General features: G+C 38.7%; 1 pseudogene; it reads right to left on the bottom strand.

Moving 5' to 3' along the window:
• Positions 1-1,151: 1,151 nt before the first annotated feature.
• On the bottom strand, positions 1,152-10,715 carry LOC123489144 (annotated as a pseudogene).
• Positions 10,716-14,175: the final 3,460 nt, after the last annotated feature.

Here is a 14,175-nt window from a genome sequence, read left to right as displayed (position 1 = left end):
CCCTAAGCACACAGCCAAGACAAAGCAGGAGTGGCTTGGGACAAGTCTCTGAATGTCCTTGAGTGGCCCGGCCAGAGCTCGGACTTGAACCCGATCGAACATCTCTGGAGAGAGACCAGTGAAAATGCTGTGCAGCTACGCTCCCCATCCAACCTGACAGCGCTTGAGAGGATCTGCAGAGAAGAATGGGAGAAACTCCCCCAAATACAGGTTTACCAAGCTTGTAGATCATACTCAAGAAGACTCAAGGCTGTAATCGCTGCCAAAAGTGGTTCAACAAAGTACTGAGTAAAGGGTCTGAATACTTATGTAAATGTGATATTTCAATTTTTAATTTGTAATAAATGTGCAAAAGAAATATAGAAATCTGTTTTGCTTTGTCATTATAGGGTATTGTGTGTAGATTGATGAGGAAAAAATCGAATTTCATCCATTTTAGATTAAGGCTGTAACGTAAAAAATGTGGAAAAGTCAAGGTCTGAATACATTCGAATGCACTGTATAGCCTATCTTTTTGCAGCTAGGCTACTAAGTCCAATTAAATGAGAGATGCGCATGGTAATTTGTTGTATGGCTACTTCAGAAATATGAACCCATCACGGCCAGACAAGGTGAGGAATTTATTCTGCAATGGAGTATGAAAATAAAATAAATAGGAAACTGATTCCTATGTCTATATGTTAGATTAAACAAATAAAACACATAGATTTTCACTCCACTAGCAGAGATGTGCATACACACTGGTCTAAAGTTTGCAGGGAGGTGAGCACATTCTCACAAGTTAGATTTGTATTAATGTCAACTTTTTGGGTGTGAAACTGGCGCATGCGCATTTAGGGGTATATTTTGTACTTACTAGCGGTTCATACTGAGGCCTCAGGCGAGCAGAGATCAAAACACACCTGGGTAGAAAGTGGTATAGCACCATCTCCCAATTTAATATCATAGGAATCGATTTCAGGAGAAGTGGACTTTGAAGACTTTGAGAACTCTGTTCTAATATCCTCAGAAAACATATTGGCCTACTATAAAACTTTGTCAAATTTTCACACTGACTTTGATTATTTCACTGAAACAGAAAGTAGCAGGGCATGAGGTTAGTTAAGTGAAAGTTGTTTGAAACCCTTCAAACAACTTTTATTCAACCAACCTCAAGCCCTGTCCCTCACCTCAGCAGGGCCCATGAGCTTGGCACTCTCCCCGATGCTCTCCCTCTATGTAGACACGTTCCTCCTGGGTAGATGGTAGGTGCACAGCAGGACTTTCATACGACACCAGGATCCAGAACATATACCAGAAGATCCCAAAAGCACCCTGCACAGTGATATTGAGATTGTTACACAGGATAAATAAAATATGGGTTGTGGATTATGTAACTATTCCAGTCATTAGGGGTCCAAGCACCAGCCACAGAAACCCTATTATAAATGTGTATTAATCGTGTCATTGTTGTATGTGGACATGGAAAAGCTTAGATTGGCCTATGAAAACATGAAATTCTTAACAGGCAGCCTGATCTTTCAGAAATCCCCCAAAGACTAAACCCCCAGACAGAAAGGCCAAATTCATCTAGTCCAGGGAGAGATGGAAAATTATTGAGAACAGACACACCAAAACATTGGGGACAAATCAATGGTCTGGAGGTCTGAAAGCATCAGCAACTAGCTTTAAAATCTCCTGAAGATGATGTACTATACTCAACATATTTTCAAATAGGTTTGTTGGTTAAAATGTAATGAAGATTAAAAAAAAAAAAAAAAAAAAAAAGATTGGAAGCTATATAAAAGAAAGAAAGAAGTTGAAAAACTCTATATATGCTCCCAACAATTGAATCGGGTAAACCTAACCAACGTTTTGTACGCAGTGCCTTCTTCAGGGATGGGTGTGTATCAGCTCATGCTTTTTACATTTGGAAGCTATAACATCAGCATGGAACTCTATCATACCATAGAGATAGAATACAGAGGACCAGCCTGAGTACTGCACCAGGATCCCTGCTCAGAGGCATGGCTATGACAGCACCAGCATAGGAACCTGCAAAGAGGAAATGGTAGAGAGGGGTAAGAGAAGAAGGAAAAGGACATCTAAGTAGTCAGCAGTGCAACTACTGTACCTCTTGCTTCACTACCATAGTGTGACAGGTAAGATAAGATACTATTGAAAATAGTATTTACCACAGAAGGAGGTGGTAGCCAGGCGACTCCTCTCCAGAGGGGGAGCCCACTTACCCAGATCCCATGGCAGGCTGGGTAGGTCACTCCCTGGGTAGGTCACACACCACAGAACCATGAGCAACTAAGAGTAGGTAACTGGTTTAAACTAAATAATACTGCTGCTATTATTATGAAGTTATAATTAATGAAGATGGCCAGAAAATTCTGATGATCCGTGCTCCTTATGGCAATAGCAATGGATTCTAGCGACACTGCTTAACACTTAGTTTTTAAGCATTTTATTAGGATCCCCATTAGCTACTGCTAAAGCAGCAGCTTACTCTTCCTTAAACACAAACCATAAAACATGACATAATACATGTACACAAGTACATCACAAGGACAGAACTACATACATTTTAAGTATACACGCTTTCTTACATTTATGCCTTCATAATCATGTGATTCATAGACACTATTGAATGCAAGTGCAAAAACACGGAAATGGAAATGCAATAACAAGGAGGTGCATTGCAAATAGGCTGACACTTTTCGTTAAATTCCCCTGATGTGAATATAGCAACCTTGTTCTGCTAAATTCCCTTGACGTGAATAAAGCTACCTTGTTTCTATAGTTACCACCCTTAATAATGGATATCCTGGGGTAAAGCTGAGATAGACATTTTACAGTTACAACACACAATGGTTAAAACATCTAATTAAAAAATAAGAATATATGTTTTATTTGTCACATGTAACTGCAGTGAAATGTGTTGTTTTACAGGGTCATAGTAGTACGGCGCCCCTGGAGCAAATTAGGGTTAAGTGCCTTGCACAAGGCGCACATCGACACCTTGTCAAGCGCGAGATATTCGAACCAGCGACCTATCGGTTACTATTGCCACAACACTGTAATCGTTAGGGCTACCTTTCCTGGGATAACATGTCATCTCTTAAACTAGTAAGCCTTTTGTTACAGTTACCACCGCTATGGGTTTCATTAGGTAAAATACAACATTTATGAACATGAAATAACCATGCACTGGGCACAAACATCAATTCAACATCTAGTCCACGTTGGTTCAAATTACATGGAAACAATGTTGATTCAACCAGTGTGCCAGTGGGCAGGCCTTTTTAAATCTTGAGCCTTATTACAGTCTATCGCCCTTAACGAGTTAGCTGAGATACAGTGTAATGTTTACTGTACCCACTATGGGTTTCATTAAGTAAATGCAACATTCATTTGTCATCTTAACCTTGTCTTCTAATCTTTCTTCATGTCCCTTCAAATACTTCCCCATTTTGGCTCAACTGATTAATCATAGTAAAACATTTAAATAAAAACACGAGGTTGCACAGAACCATTTTAAAGACTAAATGTAGGAAACTGTGTGATACAAATAGATGGTTTCAAACATAGATTGTCACGAGAATAATGGGACAAATTGTAAACATAAGACATACTAATAATAGATTGGCCTACACTGAGCTGACAATCACTTGAGGAGATCCTACTAGATAAGAGCTGGCATGGTTGTAAATCAAATATGATCACAAACAAAAACCAACATTCTCTCTTCATTGCCTTTTTTGATTAACATTAATAAGAGACGCAGTGCGTGAGCTAACTGATGAGCCTCTCATAACACTGACAATGCTGCTGCCATTAAATGTTAATTAGCTACTAATTGGAACAGAGTGTGCTATTGGAAAATGCAATCTGCATGGACATGCTAGGAGAGATTTCTCCTAGCTATCCACTGAACTGATCTGAGATCACTATACAGTGTATGGATCACTTTTAGGTCCTCCTGTATGCACATGGAATGTATACCACTCCCAACTTAATTCATTGTGCACAATTTACTGAATATATCCAAAACACTGAAGCCTTTCCTTACAGAGACAAAAACAAGACATAACCAGATTAGCCTTTGTCACCTGATGGCTCATTCAAATCAAGAGACAGATGTGGGCACTGGGCACAGACGTGAATTCAACGTCTATTCCACGTTGGTTCAACGTAATTTCATTGAAATGACGTGGAAACCGTTGATTCAACCAATGTGTACCCAGTTGGGAGCTACTGGCCCAGTTTCACCTCAGCCATCAATGCCAAACACGTAGATGTGCTGTTGTTATTGAATTACACCATTCATTATCACAAGACATTCATCTGAACCCTATGTCTATCACTCACAGCCAACGCAGCCTATAGCCAATTATTTTAAGATAATTATTGCATTGAAAGTAGTTAGTAATGAGTCAGGAGCTGTGAGCATAAATACACATTTCCATTCTCTGCAAGATAATGGACAATAAAGTATTATTCTAAAATTCCATCTATGGTGTTCAAAATGGTTCTCAATGGTTGGCTCTGCTGCCAGGATGGTGTGTCGGTTTAGCTGGATGTATTGTAGCCTGCCCTTCAGTATCAACACGGCATCATGTTTTACTATACAAGGCAGCAGCTGCCAACATCTCATGTTTCACTATGCCTACTGGACAGTGGATTTATGAGCTGCTGATGTATCAGTACATTGTCTTTGGGAATCTGATTCTGGCTAGACCAGCATTTTCTTAACTGTGGTGTTACTACCAGAGAGACAGAGCAGATATGTTTCAACAATTGTATTGATTTATTCTGATCCCTATTAGCTTTTGCCGAAGCAGCAGCTATTCTTCCTGGGGTCCACACAAAAACATAAAACATGACAAGTAACAACCCACCGGGCACACACTGGTTGAATCAACGTTGTTTCCACGTCATTTCAATTAAATCACGTTGAACCAATGTGGAATAGATGTTGAATTGACGTCTGTTGCCCAGTGGGAAAACACTGATACACTGATAGACAAGAACAGGCACACAAATGTAAAATACAACGATATACAAACAATACAACTAAATATGAACCTTGTTAGAGTGTGTGTGTGTGTGTGTGTGTGTGTGTGTGTGTGTGTGTGTGTGTGTGTGTGTGTGTGTGTGTGTGTGTGTGTGTGTGTGTGTGTGTGTGTGTGTGTGTGTGTTTGTGTGTGTCATTTCACAGTCCCTACTGTGCCATGAGATGTTGTTTTATCCATTTATTTAAAAGGTAATTTTTGGTGTTTGCTTGAGTAATTGGAGGTGGAAGGGATTATGGCTCTGGATAATACTGTGCATTGCCTTCAATTCGTTTATGACTTGGGGACTGTGAAGAGACCCCTGGTGGCATGTCTTGTGGGGTATGTATGGGTGTCTGAGCTGTATGTTATTTGATTATGCAGACAATCTGGAATTTTCATCGCCGTAATATTTCTCATAAAAACTAGAAGACAAGCAGTTAATCTCTTGTCAACTGTCAACTAGGAAAGACTGGCATGCATGTTGTTGATGTTAGTTGTGTATGTGCAGTTAAGGGCAAGGTGTGCTGCTCTGTTTTGAGCCAGCTGCAGCTTTGCTAGGTCTTTCTTTGCTGCACTTGACCATATTACTGGACAGTAATCAAGATGGGAGCAACTAGGACAGTTAATTTTGTGTCAAAAAGCAGAACATCTTTTATAACAGACATAGAGGAGAGGACTCTCCCACAACAAATAACCAGCTGCAGATCAATACAACAGTCTCACATTTCCCCAGGGTGCATTCTGGCTGTTGCACTGACTCTATTCCATTGCCTCTGATATACTGTAGCCTAATCATAATCGGAAATGCCACAAAGGAAAACTGGCTAGTTTTCGAAAACGGTGCATATTGACAGGATAGGCCTACGCAGTTTCTATTACAATTTGCATATCAAAAGAGCTCTCCAGAAATGTGACTTTTTAATTAAGAGCCCTTACCTCCACCAGCCCTTGCAATATCCTCACAAAGATGACCAGTCCATAATGCGTCCTGCGCCGAGGGGATTAACATATTGAGCGTCGAGGTAAGGAAAATGGCTAGACCGAAAACCCTAAAAGAAATAGAAATATAAAAACATGCATATATAGTATGTCGTAGGCCTATAGATAATTTTCATAAACAATGTATCCAGTGGCCTAGCGATTATTTAAGGTTTATTCATGTTTTGCCCAATTTATTATTCAAAGCGGGAAACAGAAATAGCATAGGCCTAGGCCTCTCATTGACTTCATGTTTAATTTATTAATCGCTGATTTTTTTATGGCCATTCCAGTTATATTCAGCAGGGATCCATCGAACATATCACAGTCCACACTCGGTTACTGGCTTACTATCAAAAATTGACTTAGTCCTATTCGAATAGGCTATTCAATATAATTTCTCTATCCTTTTTCTAACGGTTATATAAGGCCTATATTCGGCCGGTTGGTTTTATTCTTCTAATCAAATTGCCAATCTTACGTCCAAAAATATATATAATTTTCTTGCATAATTACAATATTTAAAATAGGATTTTCATGTCAAGCATTAGCTAGTGCACCGTTAACTTTTCTATTTAGGTTAGAGGTAACAATAATTAAATTGGAGAAAGAAATTAAAGCGTGATGACAGCGGAGATGCCGACAGCAGACTGCATTGGTTTGAGCGCAGCTGAGCCAGTAGGCAATCCTAATGAATAACGCGAACCATGGTTTTTAAATTTTTGTCTACGTTTTGTACACACCCCGAGCCCCGCCCCTCCCACAGGCACGCGGGGGCAACTTCCTAATCCGATTGAGGCAACTCTCTGGCACGAGACAGGTTGATTCGATTACATCTCAATGTCAATCAAGAAAGCATATAGACATGTTATACATTATACAAATGGAATATATCTTACATATTTAAATAGCCTGCTCAACAAATAATAATATTGTATATACTCAACAAAACATTTTATGTTGCTAAATTGATTGTTTTTTTCTTCATGTCTATTAAGGGTATGAATTGCGATCACCAAATGATTATGGATACTACTATTATGAACAGTGGACCAAATATCCACTAAAATATATAGTCATTAAACCTAGATTTCCTATTATAATATCCTATATTTAAATGCTGCTCAGGTCTCATGTAGGCTAGGCCTAAACCTTATTTATAAGCCGTGTTTAGTGTGCACCTTGCATATGAGCGTGAGTAAGCCTTTGGCGACGAGGACCGGGCTGGTCGCCATGCCCCCAGAATGCAGCAAATTAGACACGGCTCCCCCGAGGACCTCATTAACAGGGCAGAAAGCCCTGTGACCGGAGCTACACGGTCAAATCTCAATGGCCCTGCCAACGTCGGCGACTGAGCGGCTCCCTCCCAAATTAATTCCCCCATTAATGGCCTTCTCCATTGCAGTCACAGTGTCACACTGGTTACTAGGCCTACCTACTGTCTGTTAAACCTTGGCTCAGCAATATAGGCCTGTAAATCCTCCCATTCATTCACAATGAAGTCCGAATTGTTGTAAAGATTTGAAACGTCCAAGTAAACGGCCAAATGTAGCCTATCCTTGTGGGATGCCATTGTGTCTGCAACATTTTCATACCATTAAAATATAGATTTTGTTTGAAAATTCGTTTATCACATAATTTATTCTGACGGGAAGAGGTGTGATAATAACAAGATGAAAACCGAGAATATATCCAGGCTTCCAGTAGCCTGCATCCACATCATCATCACCACAGTTTCATCGGAACAAACATATTGGTTACATCTCTTTATGACTAAAATAAATCAGACCTATTTTCATTTTTTTTCTTGAGGGTCGTTCATTTCATGGTGATACATTTTAGTAATCAATTGAATAATAACGAATAAATCCCATTGGAGACTGTGAGAAGGAAAGCGAACTTTTGTAAAAAATATATACATATATATGAATGTAGCCTGCCTACCTGTTAGCTGCCAGTCTCGAGCATATGTACCCTCCCGGGATCTGCGTCACTATATAGCCCCAGAAAAAACGAACCATGGATCATACCGACTGTCTCTGGGTCCCAGTTGAACTTTGCTTTCTTTCCAGTGAAATTTGAACAAAGACAATAAAATAAACCATTAAAAATCGATGAAACATCAAAATAAATCCTCTTCACATTCATAATTCCATTGTAATTCAATATAATAATTCACAAACGTATAATACCTATAATAACCTTAATAACCAAAGTCTACGGCTCTCATATCATAACAGGAAATAGGGATATAGTGAGTAGCAGAAATGTGAGCTTTAATCATTACTATCATATACCGGTACACCATTTCGATGTGCTTAGGATACACAGGCTAAATGCTGTGTTATTATGGGATACAGTAGTTTAGTTTGGTTGTGGCATACCTATTATGGCTGCACTGAAAAAGCATGGAGCAAAATTAATCTCGCTATCAAACCCATACATTAAGGGTAATGTTCCTTTGCTTATTCTTTCTTTGCAATATAAGGTCAGGTCAAATGTGAGAATATTGCGAGATCTCCAACATCTGGACTATTTTAGGGCCGACAAATTATGGAGCAGGAGGGCGGTGACACGATGTTGACGTCAGTAAAGTGTGCACCACACACACCTCTGTGATGATGATCTTCCCATCTTTGTGTATCGTACTGTTGTTGACCATGCCCACGATGGCCACGCCCAAATTGCATCGGATGCCGAAGGAGATACAGAAGCCTAGACCGCTCTGATGGCGATGATGTATCGGCGGGGCAGCCCAAAACACGTGCAGTCGCACAGGGGTGCTTTCTTCTCCTGGGCCTCAGAGGGCCTGCCATCCTCTGTTAGTTCGATAACTTCACCAGTTCCCTGTCGCTTCTCCATCACCCTGCAAACAGCCAGATAAAAAATAAAATAAAATGTCATCCAATTTCCTCGGTTGATCAGCCTCAAATTAATAGATTAGCCTACGTTTGATATTTGATTGTTATGTATAATAAAGGCATTTTAGTTTAGCAGAAATTCAGGCCTGTAATTATGTTAAATGATAGACCTACAGGCCTACATATCATAGCCTGTAGCCTTCAAAATATGGCCTGCATCATGTCCAATAATAGTATTTAAAATGTAGACGTTTTAGTAAATAAGGAAGGAGACTAAATCTTCTTCGGATAGCGTACTAAAATATCATTTTATTAGGTTATCTAGGTCTACATTAAATATCTTTGCCTATTCAATCCGCTGTTTTATGAGAATAGTGTATTCGCCCCAACGACTGGGGGCGCTATTTGATTAATCATAACCAACACGATTCAGAACATGACAACTAACATGATCTAGAAAATATTTTAGATTTTTTCATTACACGAAAAGTCTACTTTAGCAAGGTAATTGAACATCTATTAATAGAAAATAGCGCTGTATGTTACGGAACCAGGTTCAATTTAATCAAATGCCAAAACAAAGCATCGTACACTGGAGCACGAAGCAACTGAAGATGTGTCCACCGCATTGCAGCAACCGCTCACCTTCACCCTCATTTGCATTCACGGATTGGGCAGTTGCTCATCTCTCCAGGCAAACATTCATGCAGCGGTTTCAAATGTATTTATGGCCATATGTACAATTAATTCGTTTATCAAAAATAAGCCCAAATAAAGCTTAGGCTCCAGTTCCAGTATTAGGCCTTTACCTAAAATGTTTTATGAAATTGGCACAAGGACAAAATGACAAGGAACTCTCTATCTTATTCACAACTGCACTATAACAGTGAAGATAGCTAATTAAGCACTCCTGTTTAGAATATACATTTGGAATATCAAAACTACTGCCCATAATGTGTCATTATATGAATTACATTAAGGTGATCATTTCGTTATGCCCAACGAAAAATACATATTTTTTACGCAATAACATGTAACTGTTATTTCATCCGCCCCTATCGAAGGAAGCAACAATGAATCGGAAAAATAATATCCAAACCAAAACGAAATATATTAATTTAGAGCTTCAACAATACATTGATTGACAGTAGGCTACAACTACAAGCATCAGAATAGATGTCTGAATGAAGCCCTTGCCAGCTTAGCAAGAAAAATCAGTTAGACGTTTAGGCTACTAGTAATAAATCGATACCCATCCCGTAAATAACGAAAGAGATACCCTCACACAACTACAGGAGGTTTTTCAGTAAAATATTTGGGATATTACAGGGACCCGGTCACAAGCCAATTCCAAACGAAGATAACACTCCGTGGATTTTATCTAATAGCATACATCCTAGGCTAGTTCACGTAGCAAATGCATTTCACAGCTATCTGTTTAATGCATAAATGTATTATTGACTTTTTCCACATGCATCAAGGTCCTTCCTGCGCTTTCACGAGGTTATGCAGAATTGCAGAATTTTCTCACTACGTCTATTAGAGGCGTGACCATGACTGCCAAAGGCTGTTTGAGATAAAAGTAACACACTTCTCGGCATGGGATAGGAACGTACAGTACAGTAATAGTCTACTACCATTACACCACCATATTACACCACCATATTGTAGGCCTATCACTTGAAAATACAGAAATAATAACCAGCCCCATGTTTAAACATGAATTAACCTGCATATAAAACTACATTTTAACACCTACTTGTACATCTGCCCCAGGGTCTTCGCCCCCAAATTCCTTCATTCCCTCTTTGGCTCTCATCTTGACGGACTCCATATCCAAATGTGATGTTTTTCTCAAATATGTATACTGTTTAAGCTTCATGTTACGGTGCAATGTGACCGAACAAACCCATTGAGCAGCGATGTATCTGATTATTTGAAAAGAAAGCAGACAAGATCTGTAGCCTATCACAGGTCGATCGCTGTAAAAACGCCTACATATGAGAGAGAAATCAGATGAGCTCTGATTCCCCATTCAGCATTATAAACTCATCGTTCGCCTCGGGTACAAGTGCATGCAATGCCATCGCGATGAAAATCAGCAGATCATTCCTAAAGCGAACGAAAGAGAAAAACGTTAGAAGCGTCTACGGTGATAACCATATCATTTAAAACAAAAAACAACCAGTAGAAGCGGGAACTAGCGGTGTGTGGAGTTGCTTCTGTAAACCACAGAGCTGGGCACGCGTCTCATGTGGAGCGCCAGCTTTTCTGACGTCGCGAGAACCTCTGGCTGTTCAGCATCAAGGTCAGCGACAGCCTCTTGCACACTATCTGCGCGTGGTGCACGCAGCATCTCCATGTCAGATCACCAGAGCAATGTTCAATATAGCCTACTGTCCTGAAAGCTATTGTTGTTACACTGTAGTCGACTGTTTTAGGGAGTGGTTCAGGCTGGAATAAGAAAGGACGGTTAGATGGTTTGATTGCATTTGGAAATCATAACCCTACAAAGTGTGGGGGCTATGCATGGTGACATACACACGCAAGTCAGTTTCAGTTTTACAACTTTTCCCAATATTTGTTTTTATATCAGGCATGAAGCCTACATGTTGCCTACATAAAAGACTGTCTTAGCCTCCGGAGGGCGGTGCTATGGAAACCAGATGAGGGTGGATTCCCATCGAATGAGCTCTCGTGAAAACAGTAATCCATCAATAATTTAGGCATCCCCCCACATACACTTTCACCCACTCCTCTGCTTGCTTACACACACACACACACACACACACACACACACACACACACACACACACACACACACACACACACACACACACACACACACACACACACACACATATACACACACATATACACACATATACACACACACACACACACACACACACACACACAACACACACACACACACACACATTACTGTAACTATAGCATCGCAGGGTAGAAGGGTATAATATGGAGCTACTCCATGCGTATTCATTGGAGCAATGTTGCAAATAAGTCAAAAAACTATTAATCCACGTTTTCTGACTATTTCTTGAGACTTGCTGTTCCACCACAATTCATTCTGAAGTTGGGTCATTGAGAAATAATAAAATGTGAGAGCCAGACACCTTTGAGAGACACATGGAGATTCTGAAAAAGATGGCAACTACTTTATGCTAATACAGTATAAAATGGATTGAGGCACTGACGCCATCTGGCGGGCATTTAGCGTAATTCTGTCAGGTTTTTGCATTAGGCCAGTGAGACATCCTCGAAGTACGGTCCATTTTACATGCAGTACTGGCTGCGATGAGATCGTGATGATCAGTGGAGGAAAAAGTACCCAATTGTCATACTTGAGTAAAAGTAAAGATACCTTAATATAAAATGATTCAAGTAAAAGTGAGTCACCCAGTAAAATACTACTTGAGTAAAAGAGTCTAAAAGTATTTGGTTTTAAATATCCTTAAGTATCAAAAATAAATGTAATTGCTAAAATATACTTAAGTATCAAAAGTAAAATTAAAAGTATGGATAATTTAAAATTCCTTATATTAAGCAAACCAGACGGCACAATTTTATTTTTATTTATGGATAGCTAAAGGGTACACTCCAACATTCAGACATAATTTACAAACGAACAGTGGTGGAAAAAAGTACCCAAAAGTCATACTTGAGTAAAAGTATAGATACCTTAATAGAAAGTAAAGGTGAAAGTCACCCAGTAAAATACTACTTGAGTAGAAGTCTAAAAGTATTCGGTTCTAAATATACTTAAGTATCAAAGTAAAAGTAAAAGTAAAAGTATGAAACATTTCAAATCCCTTATATTAAGCAAAGCAGACAGCAACATTTTCTTGTTGAAAAAATTTACGGATAACCAGGTACACTCCAACACTCAGACATCATTTACAAAAGATGCATTTGTGTTTGATGAGTCCGCCAGAATCCAGAGGCAGCAGGGATGAACACGTGTTCTCTTGATAGGTCCATGAATTGACCATTTTCCTGTCCTGCTACGCATTCAAAATGTAACGAGTACTTTTGGGTGTTCAGGGAAAATGTATGGAGTAAAAGTATAATATTTTCTTTAGGAATGTAGCGATAAAAGTAAAAGTAGTCAAAAAATATATATAGTAAAGTAAAGTACAGATACCCCAAAAAACTACTTATTAGTACTTTTAAGTATTTTTACTTAAGTACTTTACACCACTGGTGATGATAAACTTTATTAAAAAAAAAACATGTATTGACTGTTCTTTGTCAAAGATTTGAGTATTTCTCATATGAATAGGCTGCTTTTGTCTTGCCTGAATTATTCTATTCTATACATGTTTGTTTGACAAATGTTTTTGAAGAACTGTAAATAAATGTGAATTTGAGATTGCTTAGTTATACAGTAATTGTAGAGTGCACACATTTAAAATCCTAAAATATTTTATTTTATTACATTATCAAAATGTTGTTTAAAAGGTCAATGGCCTTTCATGCAAAACAAGCAAGACACAACATATTTAGACAACACAGACTATGATATTAAAGAATATGAGTTGCAAACATCATTTTGGAATAGAACAATAGAAAGTTATTGTTTTTGGAAGAACATCCCAAAAAGTAAACATAGACATTTAAGGCATTGGTCTACTGGTCATGTACTAAATGGCTTGCACTCTGCATGCAAAAAAAGGACATGAGGAGTCAAGGAGTCTCCCAAGGGATTTTGTCTGTATGGCTGAGAGTGGTGTTAGTCAAGCACTGGAATATTGACAAGCCTGAGATAGAGATCTAGCATATGACTTTGAAGTTGAAGGTATACCAAGTAAAATTGTCCAAGGGTATAGTTTCCACCATCAGCATGAGAGGCTATTAACATTTTACAAAACAGATTAGCTCAAAACAGATTAACCTAGAAAAAAGCCTACAAATAAAATCTGATCAATAAATTACAGAATTAACTGCATTATAAGACCTAATCTTACATTGAGTAAACTATATTTTACAAATGTAATCTGTACAGCAATCTAAATAATAAGTGAAGTTTGTTTTACTGAAATTAATGTGAAAACTACTGTACATATCCCAACATTCTTCATGTGTATACAGGCTGTGATAAAATAGTGAGAATTGATTGCTGTAAAGGGGACAGTTCACCCAAGTTCTTAAATTATGCATGTTTCCTTACCTTGAATGTCTATGGGACACAAGATTCTGATGCATACTCTGAGTCTATATACTGTATAGCTAACACCTCTGTTTGCACAAGTCACATTACAGTAACTTGAAAT

This window comes from Coregonus clupeaformis, unplaced genomic scaffold, assembly GCF_020615455.1.
Source record: "Coregonus clupeaformis isolate EN_2021a unplaced genomic scaffold, ASM2061545v1 scaf2795, whole genome shotgun sequence".
Lineage (NCBI taxonomy): Eukaryota > Metazoa > Chordata > Actinopteri > Salmoniformes > Salmonidae > Coregonus > Coregonus clupeaformis.
The sequence above is the reverse complement of the archived record's forward strand: the minus strand, read 5'-3'. Positions and strand labels throughout refer to the sequence as shown.